General features: G+C 43.2%; 1 protein-coding gene across 7 annotated transcripts in view; it reads right to left on the reverse strand.

Annotated features, from left to right (window-relative positions):
* The window catches only part of STXBP6 (syntaxin binding protein 6), a 335,859-nt gene that overhangs the window by 242,345 nt on the left and 67,289 nt on the right, over nucleotides 1-26,225 (reverse strand). The window contains exon 2 of one of the 7 annotated variants that reach the window (XM_057544154.1): nucleotides 12,206-12,463. The exons of the other annotated variants lie outside the window; for them this stretch is intronic. The gene's annotated coding sequence lies outside the window, so the exon portion shown is untranslated. The remainder of the gene's footprint in view (nucleotides 1-12,205; nucleotides 12,464-26,225) is intronic. 7 annotated transcript variants of the gene reach the window in all.

The raw sequence follows: 26,225 nt of genomic DNA on the forward strand, positions 1-26,225 counted from the left end.
ATGTGACTACCAATTCCCAAGAAATTTGGTGGCTAAAGGAATACGTTAAACACAGGAACACTTAACATTTAACTCTGTGGGATGTTATTGGCAAAATCCAGCCAATAGACCAGAATAAATGGTCTGGTTTGGCAAAAAATAAATTGCAAGGAAAAGATAGTGACGGGTGAACCTACAGACTAAAAGGTACTGAAGAGGCATGTCAATCAATTGCAATGTCTGGGCCTTATTTGGATCCTGATACAAACAAACCAAAAAAAAAAAAAAAAAATGAAGAAAACAGATAAATCTCAGCGCTGACTAGATATTTCATATTTGATTATATTACAGAAGTTCTTAAAGTATGATAATAATATTACAGTATTAAAAGAAAAGAAAGAGTCCTTGTCTTTCAGAGATGTGTATAGAAATACTTACTAGTGAAATAATAGGATGTTAGGGATTTGCTTCAAAATAGTCCAGGGTGTGGGAAAAGAGGTTGGGATCTAAATGAAGAAAGATGGCTATAAATTGACCATTGTTGAAGCTGGGAGAAAGGCACACAGGGTCCATTGTAATGTTCTATTTCTGTATATGTCTGAAATTTTCCACTCCAAAAAAACAGAAGTGGCCATGAAAACATCTGCTTGTCTTCTCCAGCGATTCTGTGAGCGGGGAAGGCAGGTCCTCTCTGCCGCCCAGCACTCAGCAGCATGCAGCACACAGCATGTTTTTGAGGCACCCCATGACCGAGGCTGCCAGCTGACCTGTGACACGGTAGGTTCAGCAAAGAAGCCCTGAATCCGCTGTCTCTGAACCTGAGACATCTTTCCAACAGAGCAGGAAACAACACTGCATTTAGAGTATGATCCTAACCAAGAAACAAACGAAAACTCAACACAGAGAAAGGTGTAAAAACTCTTCACAGATAAAGAACACACATGAAAACAGTAAGTTTAAGTTTTTTTGTTGTTGTTGTTTATTCTCCCGGGTATAGGGACTACGAGAATTTGCTTTTCTTTGCATCTTTTTCTCTGAATTTCCCAAATTTTCTGCAATTACTGTATTAAATGTGGGAAGAAACCTAATAAACTATTTTTAAATCATCTATAATACCAAAACTCTATAGACAGTTCTTTTTAAATAGTAAGAATATTTTATTTGTTATATTTCTGTGAACCTTTCCATGGCTCAGATAAAGGAAGAACATTATAATCATGAAGAAAATATTAAAAACTATCATCGTGGGATTTTTAATTCAATTATGAAAGCAACAGAAAAACACCCTTTTTATATTTGGGAAAGGGGAGATACTCTTCATTATCTTTTTCTCTATAAAATAAAGGAGAGAAGCTATTTTTTAAAAAACCCCGTCTGGACAACCTAGCCCAAGAAAATCTCTTGAGATTCTTCTAAAACCTCAGTTTCAGCACAGGATGCTGGGGACAAACAGGGGTGTCTGGGACCTAATGAAAGGCCTTCTGTCCAGATACTGGACAGGTCTGGAGATGTGCATCTATATACATCTATGTATACGTATATCCCACCATCACCCCTCCCCTCCCCCAACCCACCCCACTCCTTTCCATCAGTTCAGGGAAGAGAAAGGGAAATTTAGTTTAATGCCAAGATTCCACACCTGGTAACACCATATTCTCCAAGGGAAGATGTGTCCCACAAACAAAAACAGATTTTTTTTCTTTTTTTAGAGAAAATGTTCCTTTCAGATGAAGATTCTTAAAAAAAAAAAAAAACTAGGCAACAGCTTAGAATCCTATGCCTGCTTCAATCATTTCACTTAGAAAATAAATGAAAGAATATGTGCGCTGTATCTATTAATAATTGAACATGAAAAACAAGAAAAACATTGGAAATTGGCATAGATAATTGTTATGCTTTCCACACGGGTCTAATTAAACTTGATTTAGACTGCACACTGCCTTTTTTTTTTTAACCCTGCTATTAAATAAACAAACAACAACAAGAAAAAGAAGCTGAAACTGCCACTTCTCCTGTGCTTTATATATACTGTGGGAGGCTGTACTCAAAGCGAGGGAAAAAGTTAAAATGACTCAACATACAGCATTGTAACCTTGAAGTTAAAGAGTGTGAGACTTCGACTATGTTGCCAACGTGAAAATCATCAAATCTGACATTTATTAGCTGTGCGACTTTGAGTAAGCTGTTTAACTTCTCCGCGCAGCATGGGTTCCTCTTGTATAAAATAAAGAGTGGGAGTGTCATAGGGCTATACTAACTGAGATGAGAAATGGAAAAATTCCTAAGACAGTACCTAACACATACATGCTCTATAAATGCTACCTACTATTGCTATTATAATCTAATACACCTTTTTTCTACTCTAGCCTCTCCCTTTTTTCCTTTTTTCGTCCAAGAAACAAAGATTTTACAAACTTCTAATTCTTTAGCCTCATCAGTGAATACTGTAATCTATTTTAAACCTGGACTCTTCTACTTTCCCCAGAGCAGAAATAAACTTTTTGTCTAGGAAAAAACAAAAAAGAAAAACAAGGATGCAGTTAGATTTCCCTTTACTTTATGCCAATCATGAATGGTAGCAGATTCCTAACTCCCTGAACCTAGAAAAAATACCTCACAGTTTCTGAGATCCTAGGCAATCCTCAGAATTAGAGATAGTCACTCCCCGATCCCCACCAGATGCCTCTGAACTGGGGATCTAGTTTCCAATTCCACTAAGTCTCTCATGGCTCTTTTGAGAAAAGAAGTCATTCAGACAATCTATGCCAATAAGAATGATGGGGAGAAATTCACATGATTCTAGAGAAAGGAACACAAGTCTTAAGAATATTCACATGTCATACACAGCTTTTACTCAAAAGAAAATTCTAGGTGTGTTGTACTATCAGGGAGACTCCTGGATGTGAAATAGGACATGAAAAAAAAAAAAAAAAAAACCAAGATCATTATATTCTAGGCTACAAGGAGTCGGAAAGGGGAGATGGCATGAGATTCACACATGCTTTAGGTTCTAAAACCATGGGAACTGGTATGAGAACTAAAAGCAAAGTTAATAAGTCTTGCATTTAAGAGAAGTTGGCAGATAAAGGAGATAAAGAAATCTGAGGTGAGTGCTATCCAGCTGTACAGTGTATAGTGCTGAGTAAGCAGTAAAAGATTTAGTAGCAATTAATATGAAATAGTCCAGTAATGGCATAGTCAAAGACCTAGGTATCTCTGTATATATCTGCACCCAAGCTGAAGTGAATGTAGTAGGACAAATCTTTTATTCACCAGAATTCTCAGAAAATAGGCAGTATTTATTTGTGCTAGTTGTTAAGGTATAAAGTGAGGACCTGTCCCACAGCTGCCCCTATGTGGATAGAACTTTGATACTCAAGTGAGAAAGAATATGAAGGAGGGGTAGAATCAGTAAAGCTGGGGAAAGATCACATAGGTCAAACTGTGACTCTTCGAGTCTACACAAAAGCCTATCTGATGGGACACGGTTTCCCGGGGAAACTGCGTGGGAAAAAGTGTTGCACTCAGAACGCTCGTGAGTGACACAGACAGCACTTTAGGACACAGACACTCGGAGGCAGAGGGGGGTGTGAGCAAGGAAGACACAGGAATGTGTGGAATCACGAGAAGCCTCTGGGTTGAGCCAAGTTTAACTAAAAACCTCCAAAGGGCAGAGAAAACCAGTTGGTACTCAGTTACCAAGATATAAGATTGATGGTATAAGGAAAGGATGCAAGTGCATTAAAAGATCAAGACTCCATGGGGACCTAAAAATCATGGCCATTTGACTAAGGGTGGCCCTGGGCCATCATATATCTCAACGACTTACTAGGCTCTAAGGAATCCCTGGGGGACACCAGGGGGCAGGAGAACTTAAACTGGACCTGGCTGCTTCTCCCAGGGCTTGGATCACAGCGGGCAGCTGAGCAGGGGCAGACAGACAGCACAGCAGTTGAGATTTCCAGCTGTGAAACCAAACCGCGTGGGTTTGAACCTCAGCTTGCCATCCACTAGCTCAAACTCAGCGCTTGTTCTGCCCGCTCAGACATCCACCCCTGAGCTTTCCCTCTTTCCAAATTCTCTTGGTTGTGGGTCACTAGCAGGTGTTCTCCCCAAGTAAAGAAACACAGGATTTCTCAACAACATACAACCCCATTATCCTCTGTTCCCATGTCAGTAATTCCAGAAAACACATTCTTCGCCTAATCTTTGGATGGATTCCTTTCTGTTTTGTCATCATGGTGCTGCATTACTTCTTTTTTTTTTTTTTTTGGTATTACTTTTTTATTCTCGCATCCTTCCCGCAGTGTACACAAGCAGGACTCCCAGAAATTCTCCATATATCTCAGACCTCAGCCACTGCCAGGGGCTGCATGCTCACCTGCAACTCAGTCCTTACACAGCTAAATGCTGAGCGCCCACCCCAGGCCTCGGCAGCAATGCAATAGAACCCGAGTTTCCCACGGGGCCTGAAGGCTTCTCTGAGACCAGGCTCTTCTCTGTCTTTTCCAAATGCATTGTCAAAGCTGTGACCTTTACTATTACGGGAGGCTCTCATTATTCCTAGAATCCCACACCCTCCTGGCTTTCCAAAGTACTGACCCAGAATTTACCTAAAAAGGAGCAGACATAGAGGCCAACCATCTGAGAGGAGTAATGTGGTGAAATATCTGGGGCTAAACCTCTAGATTTATGCTATTATTTGACATCGCCACCCAGGGTTACGGTGCCCTCCGGATACTATCCCTTTCCTCCTGTCTTTCCACATCCCTCCCTCAAGAGTGACTTTTCAGAGTCATACACCTTGGTCTGGTAGGACAATCCTGGTTCCAGAGCCCAGAGAGCTGCATCCAGGTCCCAGTGTACCAATATAAACTATATGGCCTGTGGACGGTTATCAATCTTCTCCAGACCTCAGTTTCCTTCTATATAATATTTTGGATGCTGAGATCTATTTTCCTGCCAGCTGTAACACTCTGTGATTCTAAAGTCCCCATTTACGCTTTGGCCTCAGTATAGAGAACTACCACGACATGAAAATCCTGAGGTTCACTTCATGTAGGAGATTAGTTCTTAACTGATAAACTTCTTTAATGTGGGATCTTTCTGACCAGCCACCTAGGCCCAATAAGAATAGCTACCATTAATGGCCTACCCCGTCCCAGGCAATGCTCTTGGCAGTTTACAAAGTCAACTGAGACTTTAAAGGACCTTAAGGAGGAAAGGGCTCCTTGGCTACAATTTAACTCAGCCCCCTCTGCTCTGTTGAGCCCAAGAAGCAATGCTTGGTAGACTTACACCTCACCTCCCACTTTATAAGCTTTACAACAGCAAGTAAAGATGTACACAAAAGTACAGAAGGAATTAATAAGCCACAAGAAGACTTACATTGAGAATGAACTAAGCCTTTCAAAAAAAATTCTAAGGACAAAGCAGGTGGTTTAGTTATTTAGAGAGCAAGAAAAAATGATCAAGGCAGGGCCCGAACTATTGCTTGGGTAAAACAGTATAAAACAGCAGATGTCAAGGACATGCCATGCTCATCAGTAACACTTTGTTCTCTTTATTGGAGAAAAATGAAGCAATCCTTAAAGGCCTGAAGTCCCAGGCAGGAGAACCCAAGTCTCCAGACTCTTGAATACACCAGGATCTAAAGGAACTTGCAGACTGTTAAGCCTTGAGTTGGGTAAAGCGATTCTTGTTTTGCGAATAGTTTGAGAAAAAAAAAATATCCAAGGTTTCTCACAAACTTAACAATCTATAAGTCTATGAAAGAGCTAACTTACTAAGATACACAAACAATATACACAAAGGAGTCAGAGAAAGGAAAGATCTAGTATCATTTTGGACTTGGCTTTGGCCTCACTGGGCAGGAGGAAATGGATGTGAGATGGAGAAAGGGGAGGACAGGCATTGGGATGGGGCAAAGTACAGGTAAGAGTAGGGATGAATAAACAGGTTCCTTGGGGAAGAATAAGGAAACAGCCCTACAGAGAGCAGAGTGTGGGCTGGTTGGCAGCAGAGCTGCTCTGGGCTGTAGGACACTTCATTCTGTGGCAGATCTCTGAGCGTTTGTGGGACTTCTGCTATCACTGCTCATCCCCCTCCGCCTGCAAACACGGACCATCTTTCCCCATGCTCTGTCGCTTACCTAATCTTTTCAGAATCAGTAACAAATAGATGCTGTATCTAAAAGCCTACACGCTTGAATTTTTTTTTTTTTAAGACTCTAGATGGCTGCATCCTGATTACTTGGTGAGGATTTTTATCACAACCTTCAGATGTTTTGAGATTATCAGATTTAGCATCTTATTAAATCCAAAACCCAAGTGGGTTTTTTTTTTTTTCCCTTGGTGAGACTTCCAAACCTTTTTTCCCCTCTCATGTAGAAGCATTGCTGGCTCCAATGCCTTACCATTCAGAGAAGAATTTTTTGAGCTCTCAGATTACTGCTTATAAACTACCGACTGATGGACTTGCTCAGGTTCTGTTACTGCCAAAGCACGACACACGTTACAAATAACAACAGATGTCCCTGACATAGCTTCCTACTTACCCTGCCTTCAAAGCTCATCATAGTGAGAGCCACAAGGGATCCAGTTAAACATGGGCTCCTCTTAAAGGTTTTGATTACACCATCAGTCACCTTCAGAAGTAACATGACTATGGAAGGCAAAAGAGCACCAAATCATTCGAGCAACTGAAAAGTCTATGAACTCAAGAGGTTTAAAGGATTTACATTTTCTGTACCAAAAGTGATTAAAGACAGTTTTCCTAATATCACTCTCTGGACATATTGCAAAAACAGAGGTAGGCCCCAAACCACTTCAATATACTCTTCCATTGAAATCAAAGGGAAGGAGGTTAAGAGGAAATGGATAACCTATTCTTATTAAACAGCCAACCCAGATACAAATGACGTAGAACCATGACCAAAATTTTCCTTTCCTGTCTTAGTCCTGCAATGAGCAAGGGAGACCTGAGTATCCAAAATCCATCAACACTCTGGTCTCTGTTCCCGTGCCTGCCTCACCTCCAACAAAACCTCTCCAGCACTCCACCCAAGCCTCACCACCCAGCATCCCTCCTCTGACTACCATACCCTCAGCTTCGGCTGCCTCATTAAAATCCCCTTCGTTGTGATCAACCATTTGGGCCTCATCTGAAGTTTCATTTCACGTCCCTTCTTACCCAGCTTCCTTTCTAAAGGCCAACATCTCCATAGAGCGCATCCCATAACACCCTTGACAAATGCCCTCAACTTACCTTGCTCACCCTTTTGTCCTTCCTCTTCTGCCAAACCCCATAGCTGATGCCTATGGTAGCTCTGTCTGTGCCCACAACTGAGCACCTAGGCACTGCAGAGTCATTCAACATTCATGAGTACCAACCACTAACGAGTCAGTCCTCCACAATGCTGGGTGATCCCACCCACTCATTCTCCCACTCTCCTCAACTCTTATTTCACTTTCAAAGGGCCACCCCTTCTGACATCCACACCACCATCACCCCCATTCCCAGATGACCTTGCCTCCTAACAGAGAAATGGAACCTATGGCATAGCAACTTCTCAGTATCAGACTAACTTACTACTGACCTTCAGCTTCTGCCCTCCTCTTGCATCCTGTTCCTCCTCTCACCCAAGGTCAATCTCTCCACTGGGCTTTAGATCCCACTTCACCCCACCTTCTCAGACTCATATAATCAATTACCCCTTGTCTCTTCTCTCCTGTCTATTCAACCAACTTCTCCCTTTCAACCAGATCTTTCCCATCAACAATTCAACACACTCAAATCCTATTTTTAAAGCTTTCTACCCTCAACCTCATGTCTCCAGCTAGTGCTTTATTTCTTTGCTTCCTTCACAGGAAAAATAAAAATTGTCCTCCTTGGATATCTCCCATTTTTCCATCTCCCATTCATTTTTCAACCCATTCCAACCTGGCTTGGCTCCATCACTCCCTGAAACAGCTCCAGGCTGGATCAGTAATGATCTCTTTGTTGCCAAATTCAAATGAGAATTTTTTTTCATTCTTTATCTTATTTGACCTCCTGACAGTATCTGGCCATGTTGATCAATTTCTCCCTGAAACCCTGAAACACTCCTTGCTTTGGCCTCTACAATCAATGTTCTTCCTGCCACCATGGCTTCCTTCTCTTTGCAAGCTTATCCTCCTCTGCCTATTCTTCCCGGGTCCAAACTCTTCAAAGCTTGAATCTAGGTCTCCTTCCCTTTTCACTCCATATCAGCAGTCAAAAGCCCAACTACCCACAGGGACAAGCAAGTAATACAATTAAGGGAAACAAAGTTGACTTTCACTTCCCCCTCAGGTCTACAATTTAAAGCACAGCAGAACCGACAGGATAGCTGGCAACAGACCTGAAGCATCAGGGTCAGATGACAGTAGGGAGAGGTACAGACTATAATAAAATGGAGAGCAGATGTTCCTACTAAAACAACAATTACTTAGCTCAAGCCAAAGTCCTGATTTATAAATGAAAACTCACGATTTTTAAATCTTGGCCATTAAGATTTCTTTCTGGTGTGAATAAAAGAAATCCTGGGTTACACCAAAATGAGAATTTATTGGCACATTTAACCACAAAGCCTAGAGGTACAGCTTGCCACTGGGTTTAATCAACGTGATCAGGACCAGTTTCTCTATCTGGATTCTTCGTGTCCCTAATTCGCAGATAAGATCTACCCTATGGCAGCAAGGCCATTGCTAGACCTCCAGACCACATCCTGCCAGGTTTAAGCAGAAAACAAGAAAGATTCTCTTCCTGGAGTTTCCTCTACCCCCCAGCCCCCAGTCTCAAAATTCCCTCTGATTAGACCAGCTTGGATTAGAAGGCCATTCTTGAACCAACCACCGTGGGTAGACGACTCAGGAATGATTGGCCAGCCCTGAGTCACACACTTCATTCGGAGTCAGGGGAAGAACTTTATCTAAGGCTAAGGTCTGAGACTGGAGGATAGGGAATTTCTTAAAAGGAAACTAGGGTGCTGCCATCAAAAGACAAAGTATATTTGGGGCAGCCAAAAAACCATAAACATGCTACAGCAACTTGTTCAAATATTTTAAAAACACTGCATAGGCCAAATAAAACAGGTTTGCTGGCTGAAGGTGGCTTGTCAACCTCCAGTCCCAATCCTGCTTTCTTGTTTCCTAGGTGATCTCATCCAAGCTCAAGCCTTCATCTACCATGTCTATACCCAGAATGCCACATTTTTATCTCTGACTCACAAATTCAACTGCCTACTCAACATCTTCACTTGGATGCCTCAAACTCATCTCAAATTCAATGTGCCCAAAATGAAATTAATGATCTTCTCACCCCACACTCCTCTCCCATCCAAAGCTGGCCTTACTCAGCGCTCTTATGTAGGGGCGGGGAGGTGGAGGGAAAAGTAAGGGGAGATAAGACCAACGTGACTGAGGTACTGCTTGAAAGAAAAATAAAATCTTTCAGGAAGTCCAAGTGTAAGTCAACTGAAATTCTATTGTTACTTCAAATATTTAAGAAAGACATTTGATATCTTAATTCATATAGATTTGCAATTTTCATTTTCCAACTCTTCCCAGTTTATTTTTAAGACACACAGAAATAAAGTATCATCAGAAATACCAAAGGCAGGGGGCTTCCCTGGTGGCGCAGTGGTTGAGAATCTGCCTGCTAATGCAGGGGACACGGGTTCGAGCCCTGGTCTGGGAAGATCCCACATGCCGCGGAGCAGCTGGGCCCGTGAGCCACAATTGCTGAGCCTGCGCGTCTGGAGCCTGTGCCCCGCGACGGGAGGGGCCGCGATAGAGAAAGGCCCGCGCACCGCGATGAAGAGCGGTCCCCGCACCGCGATGAAGAGTGGCCCCCGCTTGCCGCAACTGGAGAAAGCCCTCGCACGAACCGAAGACCCAACACAGCCAAAAATAAATAAATAAATAAATAAAATCAAGTAAAACTTTAAAAAAAAAAAAAAAAAAAGAAATACCAAAGGCAGGGACTTCCCTAGTGGCACAGTGGTTAAGAATCCGCCTGCCAATGCAGGGGACACAGATTCGAGCCCTGGTCCGGGAAGATCCCACATGCCACGGAGCAACTAAGCCCGTGTGCCACAGCTACTGAGCCTGCACTCTAGAGCCCGCGAGCCACAACTACTGAGCTCGCGTGCCACAACTACTGAAGCCCGCGCGCCTAGAGCCCGTGCTCCGCAACAAGAGAAGGCACCGCAATGAGAAGCCCGCTCACCGCAACGTAGAGTGGCCCCTGCTCGCTACAACTAGAGAAAGCCCGTGCGCAGCAACAAAAGACCCAACACAGCCAAAAATAAATAATTAAATAAATAAAATCTATTAAAAAAAAAAAAGAAATACCAAAGGCAGAAAAATTGTCCAGGGACCTTGGAAGGTGCTTTTGTTTGCATGTTAGTTGGCACAGTGGTAGTTTTCTAGTAAACATATCTGATTTGATCCTGACAACAACCCAGGAGGCTGGTAAGGCAAATTATTACCATATTTCATCAAATCTAAGAAATCACTGATTATAAGATGCATCATCATTTTATGCACCACTATATTAAACAAAAACACCACAAATTAAACCATAACATATAATGCACTATAAAACACATCTTGTTTTAAGATAAAAATGTATGTCTTAGAATCTTTGAAAAACATTATCATAAGCCTCATTTTTCAGGTAAGGAACCAGAGGCTCAAACACTTGACCAAAGTTATAATTAACAAGATGAAGAATGGACTTGAACCCATAGGGATCAGTTTCCTAATTTGTCTTTTCCCCCAGTCTAGCCCCTGGGTCTGAATGACCTCTAGAATTTCTTCTGGGGTCCCCAAAGCTTTTCTGATACAAAGGTGGTAAAAGAAATCAGAACTGAATCAACTCAATAAATGCTTTAAAACTGACATGGATTCTTAAGACTGAGAATAATTTAGACCTTGACTTTTCCCTAACACCTAGACAGCCCAGGAAATACTGCTAGCATAAACAGCAATATATGCCAGGTGTGTAAGAAAAAGATTACATCATTAATTTCAGTGCTAATTCAGTAGGGTTGACACAAAACTTACAGTTGACTACTGATTTTAAGTATGAATCACAAGATGATTTTCACTTGTGAGGTGATATTACTGGGCATCTAGTCAAGGTAAAACTTTCATTCTTTCATAATAAAATATGCCTATTTAATGATTTTGTTTCTTTCTTTGTTTCAAAAATAACCACCTGGAAAGCAAATGTATAAGCCTAATACTTCCAGTCTGTGCAAGAAGCCTTTTGATTTCAACACCTAACATCCTTTAAAAAGGAAATTTGTTACAAAAAGCCAAGAAATTTGGTGTGAGATCTGAATAGGACAGAACAGGCTTAATTCACGACTTTTTAAAAAAATTTAAATCTAACTGTTTTGCACTTTGTATTCCCCACAGCACTTAGCGCTGTGTCCTAAACATAGAAACTGCCTAATAAGTACACATGATGAGATCTATAACAAGAAAAATGACAGTCCCTCTGTTTTCACAAATGTTTCTTCTTCCTAGGACTGTGCTTGCTCTGGAGGAGAAAGTTTAGCAGATTCTTGGTGGTGCCAATTGTGAGCTTATCTTTGTGCCAAAGGTACATCAAATTTAATACTGCAAGTCCTCAAGGAGCTGACAGTCTAATCCAGTACAAGTATAAAAGATATGCAGGTGGCAGATTACCTTTAAGTATGCTCAGTATCTGGACAGTATATTAAAATGTTTTAATATCACATTCAAGCAGGAACGAACATAGAATTAGGAGAGCTGGTACAGTCGGTTGCTGGATATGACCTTGGGCAAGTCACTTCTTGAAATGTTTCCTTAGTTATTACCTACCCATCCCCCAAGGCTACTGCAAAAGAAATTAAGGCTGGAGAAATCTTTTGCAAACCCTGAAGCACTATACAATGTAAGTATTATAGGACTATTGCCCAGAGTATTTCAATGACTTCTTTTGGGGGTCCCTTAAGATAACGTTAGAGGGCTCTTACTAAAATGCGAACCCAATCATTCATTCCCAGGTTTAAAGAATCTTTACTGCCGAAGGATAAATTCTTAACTAGTTAGCTTGGTAGATAAGGCTCTTCAAAAACTGGCTCCTCTGCAGCCCCATCTCTGGCTTTACTTTTCAAAGACCACAGCAAATACACAACTGCTCCTTGATCACATTCTCTTCCACATTTCTTTACCTTTGCAATTTTGGTGAAGTTTCGGGCTGTGATTATCCCACCACAGGCAGGAATCCACAGACTGGCTAATATAGCACCTTCCGCATCATTATGAGTCTCTGAGCTTCTCCAGGGCAAAAAGAGCCAATGCCTCATTCTTCCCAATTCCTAGTACAAAGCCACAGCAGCTCATTAAATACTGCTTGAGTGACAGACAAGGGAGATCCTCATTTGCATGCCACACAAAGATGGTACCCAGGAGAGAACCTCAAGGGAAGGCTGTCAAAAAAAAAAAAAAAGGCTTAGAGGCCCTAATGAAAATACTACAGGCCCACATCTCTTACCCAAATCCCGTACAGCCAAATGTGCTTTGGAATGCAAAAATTTTAACATTTTAGAAATGTAATATATACTTTATTGCTCCCCGTGGAGTGTAGGTCAGCACCTCATACTCAAACACAGTAATACCTCTGCAGCAAAACTGATGGATAACCACACTAAACGAGATAAAAGAAGAATATAAATAGACTCCTGCTCAAGGGAGGTCTTGCCGCCAAATGGGTTACAAGAGCTTTCTGAGCATTTTGGATTTTGGAATTAGAGAGAAAGGATGGGGGATCTATATCACCAGATGTGTGTAGATGGCTCCCATCCATTTTCTCATCTGCTCAGAAATTCACTATGGCGGGACTGACCTATATTAGGCAACAAATAAAAATGGCCACGTACCCAAACAGCAACATAGGCTATACAATATTCTGAGAAGAAGGGGCTCAGAGGCACATGCAAAGAGTCTTTATCACTGGCAACTGTAGTAGCTTCTAAGAACATTAAGGGGAAAAAAAACAGTAATAATTGCTGGGTCCAGCACTGAAAGACCAGGTGAGAAAAGCAGCAATAAGCAGAGCAGGAAATGAACGTATGAATGATTGTGTAAATAAATACTATTAGAAACTCCTACCACTGATTTCTAAATGTATCTCCAACAGTGGGGGCAGAAATGTACACATACAAACAATGGCATTCATCAGCCAAAATCAAGCTGTCCCAGACCAACACAACTTGCTTCCATATCAAAATAGAAACAGCAATGCATGTCCCCTGCTCTCTAGAACTTCAGGAAAGAATTACACTTTTTGCAAATAATATATAGATATAGGCATATATTACATATATTTTTAAACAACTAGAAAGACTCCCATGAATGCCTTGCATGAAAAATTTGTTTTAGAATCAAGTGCTGGGCTTCCCTGGTGGCGCAGTGGTTGAGAATTTGCCTGCCAATGCAGGGGACACGGGTTCGAGCCCTGGTCTGGGAAGATCCCACATGCCGCGGAGCAACTGGGCCCGTGAGCCACAATTGCTGAGCCTGTGCGTCTGGAGCCTGTACTCTGCAGCAAGAGAGGCCACGATGGTGAGAGGCCCGCGCACCGCAATGAAGAGTGGCCCCCGCTTGCCACAACTAGAGAAAGCCCTCGCACAGAAACGAAGACCCAACACAGCCATAAATAAAATAAATAAATAAAATTAAAAAAAAAAAAAAAAAAAGAACCAAGTGCTTTCCTAAGAAACTGGTAAGTGCCTTTCTTTCTAAAAAGAAGTACTAAGTCAGCAGGAAGACAAAAGAGATGACATAATCCCATTTCCAGTGAATCCTAATACCCGGACACACATTTTGTGGTTACCTATGAATCTAAATTTCTTATTCAGGGAGTGGGAGAGCATTTATATCAGGCACCTCAATTCTATCAGACAATAGAGGCCAATGGTAATAGCAAGAGCTACCATTTACTCTACTGAGCCCTCACTACAGACAAGGCAGGGTGTTGAGCCCTTTGAAAGTCTCAATTGATCCTCACGTTAAAAATAGAACCTACATTATAGGATATCATTTTACACATAAGAAACTGGATCTTTCAGTAAAGATCCCAGAGCTTTTAAGAAGGCAAGCCAAATGACTGCAAAGTCATCTCTTGCTGATTACTTGGTTTCTACTCTGAAAAAAAAAAAAAAAATGGCACAGCTCATTCTCCATAGCACATACTTCTATCCTCTACTATATATACATCTTTTTCAGTAACTATGTGGTATAAGCAACTCTTGTCCCCACCTAGAGCTTTTCCCATGTATCCCAGCTGAAAACACGTTCTCTCTCCTTTCTCAGAAGTTCTCTTTGAATGTGCCCCACCCATCTATCCATCCATCCATCCATCCATCCACCCTCTTGGGTACCTATCATACACCAGGCACCATGCTAAGATACAAGATGTACAAGTCACAGTCCCATCCCTCAAATGTTCAGTCTAGACATGCAAGCAAATAATCACACTTGAGCATGGTAAGTTATATACGGCACAGGAGTAGCACAGACCAACTCTGCCTCAGGGTACAAGTTCAGTGGTCACAGAAGGTTTCAAAGAGGTGGTGTCTGAAGAGTGATTGCAAAGATACAAGACGGACAGGAGGAGAAGGGCATTTAAAGACAAAAGAATGAAAATGAATGATGCTACCAGGGTACTTCATGCCATCCAGAATAGTATCAAATGACAATGGAGAGAGAAAGCTGGGACAGAAGGATGGAGATGGCCAATAGAGAAGCAAAGGTCAACACACCCCAGTCCCCAAAGACCAGTCTTCTGTGCCTGTCTGAGCTCAGCACCTAAGACAGCACCCCGCCCCCATAGGAGGGAGAAAAGGGAGGACAGGAGGCAGACACATGGGCAAAGGGAGCCAAGGTACTCATCAACTCACCAGGAGAGCCTGGCCACCTCTGCCCAACATGTTTTCCAACTCTTCTCTTAGTACCCTTACTCTTACCCCATAAGCCCTGTGGATTCTAAGCACTAGTGTCTTGGTGTTTTGTTTTGTTTTTTTCTTGAAGCCAATATCTGCCAGTTAATCATGACTTTGAGACCTTGAGTCAAGGATAAGATGCTATTCTGTGAAAGGTTCTCCATCCTGAGGGTCAGCTCCAAGAGCAGCACAGAAAAAAAGAAATGCTCACTGAGCTGGGCAGAAGAAGAGAGAACTGATTTTAAATACACAGCTTTTAGAGAGAAATAGGTCATAGATCAACAGTTACAGAGAGCATCAATATACCAGGGCACAGTGAGGACTGACAGAGCCGATGGGTTCTTATCCACTCCTCCTGGGCCTTTAAAGCAGTAATCCCCATGCGTTCTGAAATTGCTCATCTGATTCATGGAATCCAATCTCCTCTTTAAAAGAAAAAAAAAAAACAACCACCTCTGTTGCTATATAATGTGTTCTTTATTTTTAATTTAAGTGGATTTAAATTAACTGTTATGAGAATTTCCTGACACCCTATATGATAATTAGACACATCCTGATTTCCTACACAAACTCAGGGTGAAAAATCATGAGTCCAAGGATTCACCCTTCACAAAGGCCAAGATAACAGAGAAAGGACAGTGCGTCTCAACACAGATACAATCTCCTCCAAGTGAAAATTTGACCAGATCAGCCATAAAATATTGGTACACTTCAAAATTATTTATTCATACATACAAATAATATTGTCAAATTCAGTAAATATTATTTATACAGCTATAAATTTTTATATTAATTTTAGAACAAGAGAAAGTCAGTCATGGCTTGGTTCTCCCCTTGTACTGGATCATTTTAAAGCTTTGGTTACCATAAAGCAAGGAAACAACTGCTAAGAGAGAATGACCTTAAACTGAAAGCTAGATTTTTAAAACAAAGAATGTTAGGAATATTTTACAGTTCTAGAAAATCACAATGAGCTGAGAAACAAAAGCCTGGAATTAAAGAGTCCTTGGTTTACTACTGATTCATGGTAGAACTGTACAGCCTTGGTGTCCTCATCTGTAACATAAGGGAATTAAGAAAGCCTTAGGTATTCACTGAAGTGAGTTCCTTATTTCCAAAGCAAGAGGCTTATTAAAACAAATCAAAACAAAAAACCTTCGAGGAAAACATTTTAGGATAAAAAGAACTTTAGACACCTGCACCTGTAAGATAACACAGGTGAGAAATGTTTACTGTCGTTCTGCCAGAGACTGTGACATACATCTTAGTAACACATCCAGGACCTAGTCATTTAGTTACACCCACTCAAAAAATAAAGACGTGGCGGACCTTTTTACTCCTCCCATCACAATGCATAACTTGTGTTTACTCAGTGCACTGTAAAATTCAAAACACAAAGCACTACTTGTAAGTTTCTTTCTTTTGGCAGGAGGTGAATAAGTTCCCACGTCCCCCAGCCAAGTCCAGATCTGAGGTGTCCAACCTACACACATGCATGGGATCATATAATCTGCTAGGAAACAGATAAAGATGCTGCATCAGGTATTCACAGTCACTGGGGGAACGAGGCCAACACCTGGCTCTTCACACCTGCTCTAGAATACTCTACAGGAATTAAATGTGATAGGAAAATGAGTATCTTACCAGGAGAAGTTCTCATTAAAATGTCCTCACATTTTTTTTTCTCAGATGCCTCATTTTATCTAGGGAAAGCTGTGTGACTATGAATGAAATCAAATTCTAATTTGTTTAGGAAATGGTTTGGTTATCTGATTACCCGCAGCCCAGGGCTTTGCCCTGAAAAGCAAGGCTACACAGGATCTAAGGTGCTAAGAATAAGGAAACCATCAAACGAAGAAACCATTCTACTGTGCAGTCTCAAAAGAAGTCCAGAGGCTTCTTTACTACTTTGAGACAGAAAAATAGGTTGTAGTTTCTACGTTCTAGGTACTAAACTCTGAGACAACATTCCAAAGCTCAGTGGAAGGGGGTCAGCTTGTTGGGGTCCATGAGACAGGAAGGGTGAGAACAAGCCTCTGCGATGGCCAAGTGTATTTTTGTGTTTCTCGCAGGCCTTTCATATCTCAGGGCCGGCTGGATTCCCCAGGGTCTATCTGAAAGCAATCCGCCCAGGACACTCTTTCCAGGAATCATTTCTGAAGGTCTTCATTACACACCGAAGCCATTAACCCACTGTTTCAGAGAAAACTAATGGGTGATTTTTCTCTTAAGATCAGGAATGAATGAATATTAAAGAATTCAGCAACATTCTGCCTCTTCTGGTCAGATTTTCTGTAAGTACTCATCTGGAGAAAGGCTCTCTACATAGAATAAAGTTTCCAACAGTGGCAATATTCATGAACACGTCCTAGAGTATTTCCTGGGTGGCTTGCCAGCCACTAAGAAGGAAGAGCAAAGTAAAGCCTACAGGTCAGACTATCCTGGGCAGGACATGGGCCAGGACACTGAAAGGCCCTCAGCTGCTCCCCTAAACAGCAGGAGCCGCAGGAAGCGTGGGGGGTTTTTTAATAAATTTTTTAATTTTTTATTTATTTGTTTTTGGCTGCGTTGGGTCTTCCTTGCTGCACACGGGCTTCCTCTAGTTGTGGCGAGCGGGGGTTACTCTTCGTTGCGGTGCGTGGGCTTCTCACTGCAGTGGCTTCTCTTGTTGCGGAGCACGGGCTCTAGGTGCAAGGGCTGCAGTAGTTGTGGCACGTGGGCTTCAGTAGTTGTGGTTCGCGGGCTCCAGAGCATAGGCTCAGTAGTCGCGGCGCATGGGCTTAGTTGCTCCACAGCATGTGGGATCTTCCCGGACCAGGGCTCGAACCTGTGTCCCCTGCATTGGCAGGAGGATTCTTCACCACTGCGCCACCAGGGAAGCCCAGGAATCGTGTTTGGAAATGAGTGCCCTGAAGCCTGAGTTCTCCTCTCCTCTCCCAACCCCCACCAGGAAGAGGACCCACCCAGATCCCAGGGTCTATAACAGGACAGGGTGGAAACCAGACCTTCGCCATCAGCACACGGTGTTCTGGCTGCAACAATTTTGATTCCTCTAACACTCATCAGAGGCGAGGCAGGGTGGGGAAAAGGAAAGGGTACTAGTGGCCCTCAAGTAAGACAGAGCTAGGTTTGACTCCTCAATCACGCTGTCTTTCTCTTTCTAAGTCTGACTTTTCATCTACAAAGTAGGAATACTCACAACAGTTAGTACTTCATAGGTTACTATAAAGATGAAAAGAGATCAGGAAACTCAGGCATTTAGTGCAGTGCTTTCTTCCTTCCTGCTCACCTTCCATCCCCCTACAGGCAAGCCTTACAAATAATGTTTTGTTTTTTAAGTCACCCATGAAGCACCCTCCTTATTCACTGGGCTGGGTTCTGAGATGTCTGCTGCTATTTCCCCAAATCAAATACATGCTCAAAGGGCATTTTGAAAGCAACTAAAAATATCCAAAACAATATACTCAAAGCAATTCCAAAAATGTTTTCAGCAATACTTTTGGAGTTGGCCTACAATCTTCCAGAGTGACGGTCCGTAAAAGGCAAACATTTAGAAGTGAAGTGCTTTCAAGCTTTCAGGTGATCTCACAACTTGACAATTGCCCTGAGCCATAGACCACGGGGCTCCTCAACTTTGCAGCAAGTTCCCTGCTAAGGGTTTTATGCCTCTGCCTATCCTCAGCCTCCCTCAGCCTGCTGGGCCTCCTGCAGGAGGGGATCTCCAGAAATTACCTCTGAGAATATAATCCGATCTCACTCACAGGTGACTCCCATCACTACAGATTTCAAGGATTTTTCACAGATGTTTTCACTGTTTTTAAAAGTGAAACAAACAACACAGTTGAAAAGTAGGCAAGAGACTTGAACAGGCACTTCACAAAAGCAGATATCCAAATGCCAAATATACAGGCAAAGACACTAAGCTTCCAATGGTGATAAGAGAAATGCAAATGGAAATCATAATGAGAGACCTCTATACAACATCAGAAAGGCTAAGATTAAAATGACCTCTCAAAGGAAGTATTGGCAAGAATGTGGAGTAATGGAACGCTCGCTCACACCAGATGGGACTATAAATTGAAATGGCCATATTGGAAAACTCTTTGGCGGTATTTACTAAAGGCGAACATAGTCACATCAGAGGACCCAGGCATTACACACACACCCATATACACACACACCAGAGAGGCATACCTATGTGCACCACCAAAAACATACACGTGGATGTTCACAGCAGCATTATTCGTAAGAGCCAAAAACGGGAAACAACTCGAATGTCCATTATCAGTCATTGCAGTGTATTTATACGATGGAACATAATCCAGCTACTGCTGCATGCACAACATGGGTGAATCTTACAATGTTGAGGGAAAGAAGTTAGACATAAAAGAATACAGAAGGACGAGCGTATTTATGTAAAACTCAGAAACAGGCAGAGGTGATCTACAGTCTTAGAAGACAGGACAGCGGTACCATGGAGGAGGAAGTAACGGGAGGGGACACACCCAAGGAGAGATTCCAGGGTGCTGGTGGCTCTTCCTCTCTCGAGCTGTGTTAAGAATAAATGGGTGTGCTCTTGGAACAGAAATTCACTACACTGCACCCATGGAATCTGTGCCTGTTTCTGCGTGTAAGTTAACCTTCAAAAAAATCAGTTTCTTTAAAAAGCAAACCCACCTGGACGCCTCCTCCTTGCAAAGCCAAACAGGGCAAACTGATTTAATTAAGTAGTCAGGCCGGGTAAGAAGAGCAAGAGACACCAGGCCACGCCGCCTCACCGTGCCCTCTCCCAGCTCCATCACTTGTAAGCCTGTGGCTCCCAGGGAGTTTGACTCCCTGAGTCTCACTACTCATCAATCAAAGACAGCTGGGTAATTAGGAGACTCAGATGAGACAGGAGAGCACTTCGTATTTGTACCATTGGTATCCCAACATTGGTTCCTAGGACTGGGGCACCTACCGTAGCAGATGCAGCTGGAAAGCAGGCAGAACCTGGGGAGACTGAGGGAGATTTTGAGGAGCTTCGGGGGGTTACTTTCAAGAGTTTTAGGGGCCAGTGGCATAGGTTCTTTGTGAAATTTCATATCAACTCAAACAGGAGTTACTGTACTTTGTATTCTCTCTGCTGGATTACTAGAGCCACTCTGTAATAAGCTTTCCATCATAAAGAGCGCTTTTCAGGTCACGTTTGGGAATGATACATACGCTTCCTTTTGGAAGCATCATATTTCCTTTACTCTCAGTTACGCTCTCATTCTGTCTTAAGCTTCTGCCTTCATGAGACTTCCAATCTTGGTGGGTCTCTCTCTAGATGTCTTAAGTCTCCTCTGGGCCCTGGGTTAGGAATCAGGCCTGTTCAGGCAAGACAGTGCTTGGAATAGCAGGCTTGACCTCGTACAGACTCAGGGCTCCTTTAGGGCCTTGGGTCAAGGACAAGCAGCCTCGACATTCCTGGAAGCCTGTGAGAAGAATCCCAGGCCCCACCTCGGTCCCAGGGAATCAGAATCTGTGCCTTAACAGGATGCCCAGGCAATTCACCTGCACTTAAAGGCTTGAGAGGCACTGACCTAGGTCACACTGCCTGTCACCTGACAAACTGAGAGGCCCAGGGCTGGAGGTCACAGCCTCACCCAGGTAGTGGAGTTCATTCTAACAACCGCTCTGTGAATGGCCTCCCCCCCAAGGCTGGGCCCATACGAATGGGCCATGGTGCTGTACCTGCTTTCCAAATCCAGGGTCATATTTTCCTGGAACTTGGGAGTGGGCAGAAAAGGGCAGAGGACAAAGGAGGCGGGGAGAAGGGAAGACAGAAAAGGTGTGCCTGCCCTCATTTCTCTGCAGCGCTCAGGAAAGCCGGTGGGGTGGGGGGCAGGGAAGAAAGGTAATGTTGGAGCACTGAGCAGGCAGGAGAGGGGTGTCTACTGAAGCTTAGCCAAGCTTGTCTTGTCCATTAGAGCAGGAACCCTGAAACTGGGGCACCTGGTTCACTTGCAGCTCTCTACGCAGCAGCTTTGGGGTCTTACACACGTCGCATTGAGACAGGCTGGGACCTGGGACCCTTTGCTGCAGTGCTTGCACCTGGACAAACATCTCCTTGAGCAACAAAATGCAAAGAAACTATAAGGGACTAAAAATAACTACATGAAAGCACAGTCGGGGGCAAATTATGGACAAGATACAAAAAGACCAAAAACCCAACCGCCACTTCTGAAGAGCCCGGAGGAAAAACAGGGTGTAAGGAGCAGAAATAGGATACTTACTGCCCATGCCCCCTGCACTCAACACCACCAAAGGGGTGGGCAGACCGCCTAAGCCACCCCTCCTGCCCAACCCTCACCCCATGTAAGGAACCAGCTCGTCTCCCCCTTGGGGAGCGAACAAAGGAAACTGTTACTTCTTTTCGCTCCCCCCATTGCAGCAGGGGCCCCAGTAAAGCCTTACCTGAATTTCTTTTCCGGCCTCTCATCAATTTCTATTGATTAAGGAAGGCCAAGAACCCTGGCTGGTATCAACATGACCTCTCTATGCCTGTTTTTTCAACTGTAAAATAGGGATAAGTAATAGTACCTCCCTCTGAGAGTTGTTGGGAGGATGAAAGGAATCAGTATCTGTAAAGTACTTAGAACCATGTACTATGGAAGCACATAATCGCCTCTAGGGAAACGTTATTCAAATAATATACGAACAGAAAAATTAATAGGAAGGGGGAATCCCAGAAGAAAGCAGCTGTCCAGCTCAACATATTTTTATTGATTCTCTGCTATATGCCAGACACACAGATCCCGGCCTCTGGAGGAGTTCACAGTCTAGGGGGGTTTGAAAGCAAGGCTGTTCATAAACAAGATGTCTGAGTTCAGCATTCCCTGTTCCATTTTTAAAAGTCAACCACCAGATAGACCAGCAAGTGTGTGGTTGGCAAGGTCAGAAAAGGATCTGATTAAAAGGAGAAAGTCTCATTTTCCAGTGGATGAAATTGGGAGAAATGTCCACTTTATCAGCATTGAGCTCTTTATATAAGCACCAAATTTCTACCTTCAACTCATTGTTTAAACTACTGTTACGGTTGCATAAGGATTTAATTTTAAAAGGACTTACTTCAGGGACACCCAGCTTTCTACACCTAGCTCCTTATTGCTACTTAATAATAGGGTAGATTAAATTCTTCAGGAACAATATTAACTTCTCAACCACTAGATACTGCTGGCTGTCACCTTAGACTGTGTGAGGCGACATATTCCTAGGAAGTCTAAAAACAAAGACCAGCTCGCTGACATATACCCTCTCTGACCAACAGTGGTTATGAAAGGTGATTACAGGGTAACACGTGTATTCACTCGCCTGAGATCATTCCCACTTCCACCGTCGGGAAGGACAGTGCTGTGCGGTGAGGCCTAGTGTATTCGGCTTCAACTCTGATTTCTTCTCTTTGATTACTAATGTTGGCACAGCGTCGGTTTAAACGCTTAGCCCCGGCTCTGGAACAAAGTGGCCCTTTTCTTCAGAGCCATTGGTCATTAAAGACCCACACCTGCCAATCCACAAAACAGTCAAACAAGGTGAAATAGGGCAAAATTACCATCCTTAGGAAAGCAGTGAATTCAGGCTGTGAAGACTGGAAACTAGTTTGATCTACTGCACTTGAGGCTTTGTTCAAATCTTACAAACTGTGTGCAATTTTTCCCCCAGAGGAAAATGAAAAGGATCCATCAACTTCACTGAAACGAAAACACAATCTCTTATTTCCTCCCACTTCGGATGATGACAAAGGAGACAGAAAGAGAACAGAAGAGGCCACCGTAACCCTGAGACGATTCCCTTGCCTAAGCCGGCACTGCTGAGTGATGGTCCATACTTTACAGAGGCCCATCATCTTAGGGTGCCCTCACAGGTGCTACTCATTTGAGCCTCAAACCAAGCCCATGAGGCAGGCCGGCCAGCATGGAGTGGTCCCAAATAACAGCAGAGGAAACTGAGGCTTGGTGAAGGCAGTGACCCAGGCTCCAGGTGCCAGGATTTAGCTCCCAATTCTTCCTCTTCCATTGTTTCCCATTCACCTAATTCAACCAAACCTTTCCAGACTTTAAAAGACTCACCGAAGGTAAACTAATGAAATGCCTAGATTTTCTAAAGCCAACAGTGAAGCAAATATTTTCAACCTAATCCCAAGAAACTTCACTCCTGCTGTGAATGAAACTCAATGATGTGCATTTTAGGTCGCTTTATCCCCTCCCGTCTGCATAAGAGATGAACATCAGTAAGTGAGGGGGGAAGGCAGCCAGGCAAGGATGGGCTGAGACCACCACACCAAGGAACCTTAGCACCAACTGAGCAGCCCAGGGGTGCCTTTCTGGTCAAAAAGAAACCAACTCCATGATAGCAGATTCAAGACCCAACACCTTGGGCTTCCCTGGTGGTGCAGTGGTTAAGAATCTGCCTGCCAATGCAGGGGAGACGGGTTCAAGCCCTGGTCCGGGAAGATCCCACATGCCACGGAGCAACTAAGCCCATGTACCACAACTACTGAGCCTGCGCTCTAGAGCCCACGAGCCACAACTACTGAAGCCCGCACACCTAGAGCCCGTGCTCCCCAAGAAGAGAAGCCACCACAATGAGAAGCCCGTGCACCACACGAAGACCCAACACAACCAAAAATAATAAATAAATTAAATAAATTTAAAAAAAAAAAAAAAAAGACCCAACACCTTGACTGAAAGTCAGCCAGACTCAGCTGAGACTACCTCTGTGACTTTACCAAAACCATGGTAACTTAAGAATCAATATGCGAATTTATGTTGTTCTGAGGACTAGGATTCATGCCCTTCTCCCCTACAGCCTCTCCCCCTACCCCAACCTCACCCACACAAATCAGAAAACTTTTCGAAGCTCTTGGCTTTCTTCCATATACTTTTTCCTTAGTCCTAACCGTGGGATTCGTAGCCCTTGTGGGAAGGAGAAGGCAAAGAACATTAAACATTCCAGGTGCATCATATTAGGTACTTTTCTACAAGCTAGGTCTCACTCTGATCTTACAGATAAGAAAACCATGGCTCAGGTGCTAACTACCCCACCCGAGTTCCCACAACAAATTAATGGTAGAGCCACATTTCACATTCAGCTCTGTCCCACTCCAATGCCATCTTCACACTGTATTAGCTTCTACTCACAGAGTGATCCATGAACTGACAGCACCTGCATCAGTGGGAGTTTGTTATAAGTGCAGAATCCCAGACCCCAACCCCTACTGAATCCAAATCAGCACCTTAACAAGATCCCCAAGTGCTCTTGTCCATGAGTTGGAGAAGCACAGCTAAGCTACACCACACTGTTAAAGGGGGTAGAAAGTCTCTACCAAGGGAACAACTGCTCCAGTGGTGTTTAACCTCATTTAGCATCATGACTCTTGCACCCAAATACACTGATGCTCGTGTAGTGCCAAGTACCACGTGAATCCTGTTTAATACAGAGATTTTTTTTTTAAGGGCAGTCTTGACACAGTTCCACTAACAACTTAGAAGATGATGCTAAAACGTCTACCACAGTCAAATCTTAAGGGAGAAGCTAAACATAAGCTGTCCAGTCAGCCCTGCCCACTGCCCTCTAGTGGATCACAGCAAGGAAGCCTAAATATGGAGTTAGTCCCCAGAGCGAAGCCCAGAAACACTCCTCTCTGAAGGTCACAGGGTATTCGCCATGAAAACGATTCCACTGACTCAGAAGCAACTTGGCACACGACCCTCTTAATTCAGAGGGAGGACTCTGGGATGAAAGAGTAACAGAAAAATCCTAAAAGATCCAAAGACAAACAAGGAGAAAGGAATTATCTAGATACCTTTTTTTTACCCAAGAGCAGAAAATTTGCCCTGAAACTGATAGCCTATTCCTGCATCTCTCTCTCTCCACGTTTTTCTTATTATTCTCCTTTCACTCTACCCACAGTGGCATTCTTACTGTTTTTCTTTTAGCTGAGATATTCACACACTATAAAAGTCACCCTTTTAAACTGTACAATTTAGTAGTTTTAATGTATTTAATGTATTCATAAAGTTGTGCAACCATTCCAGAATATTTTCATCACCTCCAAAAGAAACCCCATGCCCATCAACAGTCACTCCCATTCCTCTTGCCCCGCCCCCCAGCTCTTGGCAACCACTAATGTAACTTTTTGGATTTGCCAAAAAGTGGAATTGGTCATGAGCTACCCTGATGTTTAACATTTTGAGGAACTGCCTGTTTTCCAAAGCAGCTGCACTATTTTCCATTCCCATCAACAATGTAATGTAGGAGGGTTCTGATTTTTCCACATCCTCACCAACATTTGTTATTATACATCTTTTTGATCAAAGCCATCCTGATGGGTGTGAAGTGGTACCTCACTGAGGTTTTGATTTGTATTTCCCCAATGACTAATAATGTTGAGCATCTTTTCATCCCCTTATTGGCCATTTGTATATCTTACCTGAAAAAAAATGTATACTTAAATCCTTTTTTTTATAAATTTATTTATTTTATTTATGTTTTTTTGGCTGCATTGGGTCTCCATTGCTGTGCGTGGGCTTTCTCTAGTTGTGGCGAGCGGGGGCTACTCTTCGTTGCGGTGCGCAGGCTTCTCATTGCGGTGGCTTCTCTTGTTGCGGAGCACAGGCTCTAGGTGCTCGGGCTTCAGTAGCTGTGGCACGCAGGCTCAGTAGTTGTGGCGCACGGGCTTAGTTGCTCCGCAGCATGTGGAATCTTCCCAGACCAGGGCTCGAACCCGTGTCCCATGGCAGGCGGATTCTTAACCACCGCGCCACCAGGGAAGCCTTTTTAAATTGGGTTATTTGCCTTTTTATTGTTGAGTTATAAGAGTTCTTATTTTTGAAACTCCAGTCAAGTTCCTCTCTTCCTGGAAAGCTCTTCCCCCAAATATCCAATATTCTTCAGCTGGACATACATTTGAATTAATCCCTCTGTACCTGGAACCACTACCTTCTGAAAGCCTAGGAACACTTTCTCTCTCCCTTTCTGTCCCATGCACCCCTCCCTTGCTTTCAACCTGGGTGCTGTGCCCCCCCTTTATCCACAGCAAGCTCTCCTGTGGTCACGAGAACTCATCTGCTACTTCAGTGAATTTACAGAATCAAGAAAGAACTTAACGACAGGTTCTCTGACCACTGCCACAGATTCACAGTCTCACTCTGTGCTAGGCACAGCGCTTTTCTTATGAGCTCTGAAAAGTATTTATTTATATGCAGGCACAAGTACGACTTCA

This window comes from Balaenoptera acutorostrata, chromosome 3, assembly GCF_949987535.1.
Source record: "Balaenoptera acutorostrata chromosome 3, mBalAcu1.1, whole genome shotgun sequence".
Lineage (NCBI taxonomy): Eukaryota > Metazoa > Chordata > Mammalia > Artiodactyla > Balaenopteridae > Balaenoptera > Balaenoptera acutorostrata.